Here is an 8,218-nt window from a genome sequence, read left to right on the forward strand (position 1 = left end):
TCACATTCCACAACTCATATTTCATCTCTAACATTCACAGGAGTAACTCCAGTTACTTGAGTAAAGCTCATATTAGTGATGGAATAAAAGTATTTTATCATAGTAATATTTGTGGTTACAAAAGGAGAGATTTCTCTTTTTTAACAGTCATAACAATTCTTTATTAGTACCAGCTCTTTAAATTGTTTTTGTGCCATAGCTAAACAATTTAACATAAAAAATGCCGTTTTTTGTTGTTCATACAGTATTTAGAAAAAAAAAAAGTACATAAAGGTTAGTTTTGCAACAATTTGCTTTAAGTCAGATGTATTATATAAATCTATGAATGTAACAAATGAGATAAGAGCAATATAAATAAAAAAGTTTTTATAGTATTTACACTTATGCAGAAACTAACCCAGTGTCCTAAAAAATTAAGTTTACAGTTAAAGTGAAACTACTGATTGAACATACTGATATTTTAATGCTTTTTAAAGTTTCATATTATTGTATATACTAATTGTGGCTAAAATTTTGCATAGAATTACTTATGAGGTATATTTCTGCATTTCACATCACAGTAGGAGCTTTTAGTATAACTAACAAAAAAATAAAATAAAATAAAATAAAAACAACTAGCTCAGAAAAAGTCAAATCCTCCCAAATCTTGTTTTTCTTAACATCTGGCTTCTTACTTTTGGGAACAAGGAATACATTGCCATCTCTTGTTTGCTGCAGGGAGTATTCGCTAGGAGAATAAGGTTTTCCATCTTCAACACATAGCATGCTGAAGACTTTGAGATATAAGGTGTTTTTTCAGTAGATGTAGGCTTTTGTCATTTTCTCCTTTTTCTTTAAGCTATTTTTCTTTTTCATCTTTTAAATGATCTAAATCTTGCTCTAGTTCTACTATATTTTCCAGTTTTCTTTCTCTGCAATTCTGAGCAGTCACTTTATTCTTACCCATCCTATGTACGCCTCAAATTAGTGCAAGTTGAGCCTTGTTGAAATGCTCCTTGGACATCATTTCATTGAATTCATCAACAGGGAAGTTAATGATTTTTTTCTACCGGGAAAGGGACCTGGAAAGCTTTTGCCCTAAGCTCATCTCTTGTGAGATGAGCCTCCAAGCGGCTTGAATGTTTGTCTTTTGTGAATGGGATTTTTCGATGATCAGGACTTACAGGTAATTCTTTCTTTGGTGTGTTTTCTCACTGGCCATCAGGCACTGGAGCACTGTGCCCCCAAGGTGGTGACAGGGTTGCACTGTATCATTAGAAAAGTGCATTGGCTGTGTTTTAGGACCATTGTTGGACACTTCTAGGGGCACTATTTAGTTCTTCCATTTCAGAATCACTAAAGCCAAGCAGTGTGTCTCCATAGATGGAATATTCCACTGAGTGTTCTGGTGATGCCATGCTGGGACTTGTGATCATTGAAATGCTGGTGTCAAAAATCACTGAATTCTGGGGCCGGCCCGGTGGCGCACTGCTACAGTGCGCCACTTGGGAGCAAGGCGGCGCTCCCGCTGAGGGTTCGGATCCCACATACAGACGGGCTCCCGCTCACTGGCTGAGTGAGGTGTGGGAGCAACACCGAGGATTGCGATCCCGTTGCCGGTCCCAGTCCGGTACGGGCATGACACTGAGGGTTGTGATCCGTTGCCGGACACAAAAAAAGACAAAAAACATCACTGAATTCTGCTGTGCTTTCAAGTGGTTTTGGTTGAAACTTTTACAAAGTGACATATCAGAAACATCAATGGGCCCATTTAGAAGTTTAGAGAGTGACTGGCTTAAAGTAGAAGAGAAATCACTGAATTCTGCTGTGCTTTCAAGTGGTTTTGGTTGAAACTTTTACAAAGTGACAGATCAGAAACATCAATGGGCCCATTTAGAAGTTTAGAGAGTGACTGGCTTAAAGTAGAAGAGAAGGGCATGCTGTTACAGATACTGGGTTCTGCTATGAAAGCAGAATAAAATTCATCATCAAAATCTGTGTTTACTGTGGCATCTGAATTTAATGAGTTCACTGTTAACTGGTTGTGGTCTTCTGTGGAGAAGATGTTGCTGAAGGAATTCTTAAAAGCATTAAGAAAATGTGTACTGCAGTTACCTACTTCTTTTTCCAGTTCAGTGATCAATGAGTAGAAATTATAATTGTTGTCAATTTCTGCTAGTTTTATGTCTGGACTTGGAACCATGGTAGTCTCAACCAGCTTGTCATTTTCAATATTAAAACACTGTAATTCTGGAATGGATAATAGCTCCTCCCAAACGTACTCAATGTCCTGCTGCATATTATCTAAATCAGCAGCAGGCACCTGTACAATGGAAGTTTCAAGTGACTGAGCCTGATGAGGAGCAATAAAGACTGGGCTCTAGATGTGTCTGGGAATATCAGGAACAAGTGACTGAAATGGAGCTGAAGAAACCTCATTGTCTTGTACAAATGGGAATGTCTCTGCCAAAAGCTGCATGCAGTCATCGAAGTACAAAGCATCCAGTTTGGGAATGTGGGCAACCTGGGAGTAGTTGGCTGATCCACTGGTTTCTGACTGGATGTGTTGCGCTGGCTGAATTGGGAGGAATTCACCTGTCTCTTCCTCTAGTTGTAACTGAGAGAAAAAGGCTTTCTCCTGCTCCTTTGGAGTTGTTTTTATCTTTCTTTTTAAAATTATTTTTTGTTTTTTTCCATCAGTGAGGAAAGTGGAGTTGGCTTAGTCAGGCCCTCTTGCCTCATATCTGTCTGGTTATGATTCAGCACATCCTTTGAAAACAAGTTAAGTAAGAGAGGAGTTAGTGCACATGTGCGCCCCCGTACCCTTTGGCTCCTTGTGGCTATTGTGTGTACACTTTGGTATGGAAGGCAGCAGCACTGAACCACTGGTCTGCAGAGCTCACGTCTGAAGAATAAAGCATGTTCACTTTGTCAGTGGCTACTCGGTTGTTCTTTCACTTACCTGACTAAGGACTTGCACAGGACAGGGCAGAGGGTCTGTGATCCAGCCCGACAACATCTCATACTCTTTCTGCCACTGACTGAAGTCGAGTACTTCTTGACTTACCCCAAGATCTATATCTTGCCTCCAAAGTATGTCAATCAAATCCATGTTCTGCTGAGACAGTAGTCCCAGCAGTGGCAGCTCCAAGTCCATCATGTTGATCTGGGGACCATGCTTTGTGACTCATTGATGGCGGCCTTGTCCCAGATGCCGAGGCGCGGTACGGACAAGGTGGTCCAGGCGACCGCAGTGGATCCTCTGTGCTTCCAGGCCGGGGCAGATTTCTTTATAAACCTGATTTGCTTTCTGTACAATGTGGCTATGGTTATAGGGGAAAAAACTATTCACAATGTGAAAATCATTTCAGAAACAAAATTGATGCTGACCTAAGCGGATGTAAATGCTACTTTGAGTGAGAAGCTAATATAGGAGACTGAAGTATGTAAGGCATTTCATATCTCCTTCCATATGCCACATAGAGGATCACAGGATGGAGATTCCATTAATGAGAGCAAAAAGAAGGGAAATAAAAAGGAGATGGATTATAAATTACAGTTGGCCTGGATGCCTGAATTTTCTCATACAAAATCAATTCACTTTTTTATTTTATACTTCTCTTCCAGTCTATTCTATAATTGAGGGAAAATCAGATGAAAAAATCTTGATGTCAGAGAAAATAAAGTGTAAGCTGAGCTTTTGGATGCCAAACTTCGAAAAAAAATGCTTATTTATTTATTATTAATTTTTTTTCATTTCTGAATTTCCTGTTTCTTTTTCTGAGACGTAAAAATATATCTTTCTGCTGCTGACTCTAGGCATATTTAGATTATGATGATGGAGTAATATAATTTATGTGCAAGTGCTTAAAACAGGCTTTCTTTGCAGGCATTGTTTGTGGTTTTAAGGAATAAACAAGGGCTTTTTTTTTCTTAGGTACATCAAATGTGTTTAGACTAGTAAGAGCCTTATTTGCTCTATTGTTTTTGCCTTAGATGAAAAACATTTGCTGACATTTCAATCTAAGGAATATCCCAGAGATTTTTGAGAGGTTTTTTTCTTGCACTGTTCAGTTATTTTTAATCTCTAGGCTCCCACCACTTTGTTACATGAAGATGCATCTTAAGAGAGCAGAACAATAAAATTTCAAATTGAAAGAAAGTTTTAAATAAATTATTTGTCTAAAGGCAGTTTATGTTTTGGAAGGAAAAAGATCAATTCTACCCTGACCTTTGGTCGGACTTCTAGATGATCTTACAAGCATCTTCAAGTTCAGGTATCTTAAAAGTTAAATAATACTAACTTTATAGCTCTTAGATAATGATCATTTTAAAAAGTACAATCTTTTTAAAAAATTACTTAAATTTATATTAAAAGGCGATATTCTGACAGGACCAACAGGATAGATAGATGGATAAATGGAGGAGAGAAAATTTTTAGAGGAATTAGCTCAAATGATTATGGAGGCTGAGAAGTCCCATAATAGGCAATCTGCAAACTAGAGAACCAGGGAAGCCACTGGTATAACTTTCTGTCCAAAGCCAAAGGCTTGAGAACCTGAAGGACCACGGGGACATGTCCTACAATCTAGAGACTGGATACCTGTAGTCCTGATGTCTGAGGACAGGAGAAGAAAGGTGTCCCAGCTTGAGAATAGTGAGAGCAAGTTTGCCTTTTCAGTCCTGAGCCAGGACCTCGGCCAACTGGATGATGCCCACCCACATTACGTGAGAGCAGATCTTCCTTGCTCAGGCCACTGATTCAAATGCCAGAGACACCCTCATAGACATACTCAGAAATAATGTTTTAGCAACTATCTTGGTATCCCTTAGTCCTGTCAAGTTGACACCTGAAATTAACCATCACATAAACGAATCATGTGTTTTATGAACTTGAGGACAGTGGGAGAGCACATATTAGTTTTTAATCATGTGGTATGAAGCCTGTTTTTCTATTTTCTACCTTATGGAATCTTCATCATATGAATAACTATAGAACATATAAATTTAGATTGTAGAAATGCTCAAGTCTTTCTATGGGTTAAATGTGTCCCCCAAAAATTCATGTACTGGAAACTTAATCTGCAATGTAACAGTGTGAAGAGGGTGGGAAATCCTACTATGGTAATTGAAAGATAGGGCCTTTAAGAAGTTATTAGATTGTGAGGGCTGTACCCTCATGAATGGATTTATCTATTCATAGTTAAATGGGTGGTCATGGGCTTGGTTATGATGGCTTTATAAGGAGAACTTATGAGTAGCTTAGCTCTCCCTTGTCCAGCCTGTTCTTGCCAGGTGACACCCTGCCTAGTCACCAAGAAAAAGGACTTTACCAGATGTGCCCTGTGGACTTCTAGCCTCCAAACTATAAGAAATAAATTTCATTTCTTTATAAATTACCCAGTTTCACGTATTCTGTTAAACGGACTAATACAAGTATGGACTGTTTAAAAAGAGGTAAACTCTTTCTGTTGAAAATGCATTTACTCAAATGATTAAATATTAAAGGATTCCATTCTGTAATGTTTTCTAAAGGCATAATAATTTATTATTTTCACAATTCCTCCTGAGTTGAGAATTCAGGAATGTATTAATAAATAACATAGGACATAATTAACTACTTATCATACAGTAAATACATTACCTAGTTTGTGTAAAACAGTGCCTGGATTTGTGTCTGATAAATTTAATCTCGTTTAAAACTTGAATATTGTTTGCTAATTCTACCTTAATGAACTTAAGGAAATCTACATTGAATGAAACAAATGGAAGGTTTACCTTCCATATGTTATTTTAGAGGCAACACAATTTTCCACTGGGAGAGGTAGGTAAAGAAATTAATTAATGAACCAGCAATTTAAATATCTCTCCTCTATAGCCTACACTAGCTCCTGATAATTAATAGGTTATATCTTATGATATACTGAGTAGTAATATTTACTAATACACAATCTCCATTTAAAATATTTTTACAGTACTTAATTGAGTAAAATTTAGTAAAACCTTTGTTTCCCCCTTTGAAGTAGATAAAATAAGTAGTTGATCTAATTTAAATTGCCCTAGATAAATTATGTTTCATATTCCAAACCCAATGAATTGGTAAAATTATCTGGAATCATTATTTTGAGAATGTTGTAAAACCGATTTTGGCTCAATATAATAGAATACCATGATATAAATGGGATCTTTTTTATGTAAAAGCAGAAAATTTATGACACATGAATAATGGGTATTCTACCCCAAATATGAGTTAATTTAACAAGTATATAAACACTGAAGGGTTAATGATTTAAAAATTTAGCTAAAATACCCCTCTGTATTAGTCCATTTCTGTAGCTTATAATAAAATACATGGAACTTGGTATTTTGTAAAGAAAACAAAATTTATTGCTTACAGTTTCAGAGGCAAGGAAGTCCAAAGTCCAGGGAAAACATCTGGTGAACGCTTTCTTTGGAGGTGACTCCAGTGACTATAGGGTATCACATTGTGAAAATGGTGGAGCAGAGAGAGCAGAGAGAGAGAAAGAGAGAGAGAGAGATTCTTTGTGTTCCCCTTTTAAAGCCCTCCAAACCACGCCCATGACTACCATTTTTAATCTATTCACTACAACATGGTCCTATAATCTAATCACTTCTTCAAGGCCCCACATTTCAATTATCATAATTTTTGCTTTACCTCACACAGATTTATCACCTCTCTTCCGTTGGGATTGAGTAATTCACAAATGATTACTCAAAGCCCATTTCTTCAGGGCAGTGAGAGACCCTGAAGGGGTTAATCTCCTGGAACCCTCAAGAGAGAGGCAATCCTTCCTTAGGAAATTAACCATGAACTGGGGTTCTCCCCTGCATTCATTCTCCGGATCAGGAAGTTACAGGAAAAGAGCATAGGTGGGGTTATGGCTAAGTATAGTTTAACAATAGAGGCTGGTAACATCAGTGAAACAAACAAAGTGACATTCCATAATGCAATTTGCAAAAAGTTGAGTCTATCCATGAACAGAAGCTTGATCTTAGCCAACACTGTTTTTCCCTACAGCAATTTCCCCAGTATTTTTTATGTCAATCAAGTAACTTGTCTGTCCTTGAGCCATCAATTTTGCTGTGTTACAAAGACTTTAGCCTGAGGAAAGTTTCTTGTCTTTTTCAAGGTTAACAATTCTATATGTAATTCCAAAAGGTTAGGCTAAAACTGACACTACAGAGCTCTCTTAATAGTCACAGTGGGGACCAAGTTTCTAATACATGAAACATAAGGGACACAATTCAAGCTTCAGTGCATTTTGGGAGGCATAATTCAATCCATTACACCCTCCAGATAGCAACTTATTCTTTGACTATATATTATTTGCTGTATTGCTTGCATATTAAAACTTGCCAAATAAGACACTGATATTTAGTAAATAATTCAGTATTTTCTGGATAGTTGTATAGCCACTAGTATATCTTTGAATTCTCATTTCCCATTGACAGTTAATTGCTCAATTCCCATGCATCTACCTCTAAAAATAGCCAATTCATAAACTCTGTAGAAATGGGGGGAGAGAGTAGAGAATGGAGAAGGCTTTTCTATAATCTTTTCCCCACAAAATAAAAGTGCAGAATTTTGTGACACATTAATTTTATACTTACAGATAAAATGTGCTAAGTGAGAGCAGATATAACCTTTTTTAATCAATTTAATTTAGTTGAATTCACTATACATAATTAATCATAAGGAAATGTACCCATTTGGGGGCTGATATATATGAAATGTTAAAAAAAAAAGTTTCCTAAGATAATTTAAGTAGACTCCACTAGTGACCTGTCATGAGCTCAAGTCCATTAAACCTTTGTAAAACATGTCTAATGTTCTAAGATGTGACAGGGCCATTATAAGTTAATTTAGTATGCAATATTTTTGCAAATACATACAACTTTTATTACTTTCAGAAATTAAAAGTCATTCATAAAAGTGGTTTACATAAAACAATTTTAATTAAGTAATTTGTTCATTCTGCTGTGACATTCTTCACACATGATTGAAGACACAGGATAAATACAAATCTTCATTTTTAATAATTTCAACATGTTCAGCTAGATGCAATAAACAAAGATGTAATTGGAAAAAATATAATAAAAGTTTCTGCCTCATAAGTATTATTGAAATATGATATTAAATTAAGTACACAGCTGATGAGTGATACTAGGTAACCACTCTTCATATTTTAAAACCAGATTCAATAAAAGATCAAACCAC

General features: G+C 36.4%; 1 pseudogene; it reads right to left on the reverse strand.

Annotated features, from left to right (window-relative positions):
• Window positions 1–615: 615 nt before the first annotated feature.
• LOC103604658 lies at window positions 616–3,139 on the reverse strand (annotated as a pseudogene).
• Window positions 3,140–8,218: the final 5,079 nt, after the last annotated feature.

Source organism: Galeopterus variegatus, unplaced genomic scaffold (assembly GCF_000696425.1).
Source record: "Galeopterus variegatus unplaced genomic scaffold, G_variegatus-3.0.2 Scaffold5317, whole genome shotgun sequence".
In the NCBI taxonomy this organism is placed as follows: Eukaryota; Metazoa; Chordata; class Mammalia; order Dermoptera; family Cynocephalidae; genus Galeopterus; species Galeopterus variegatus.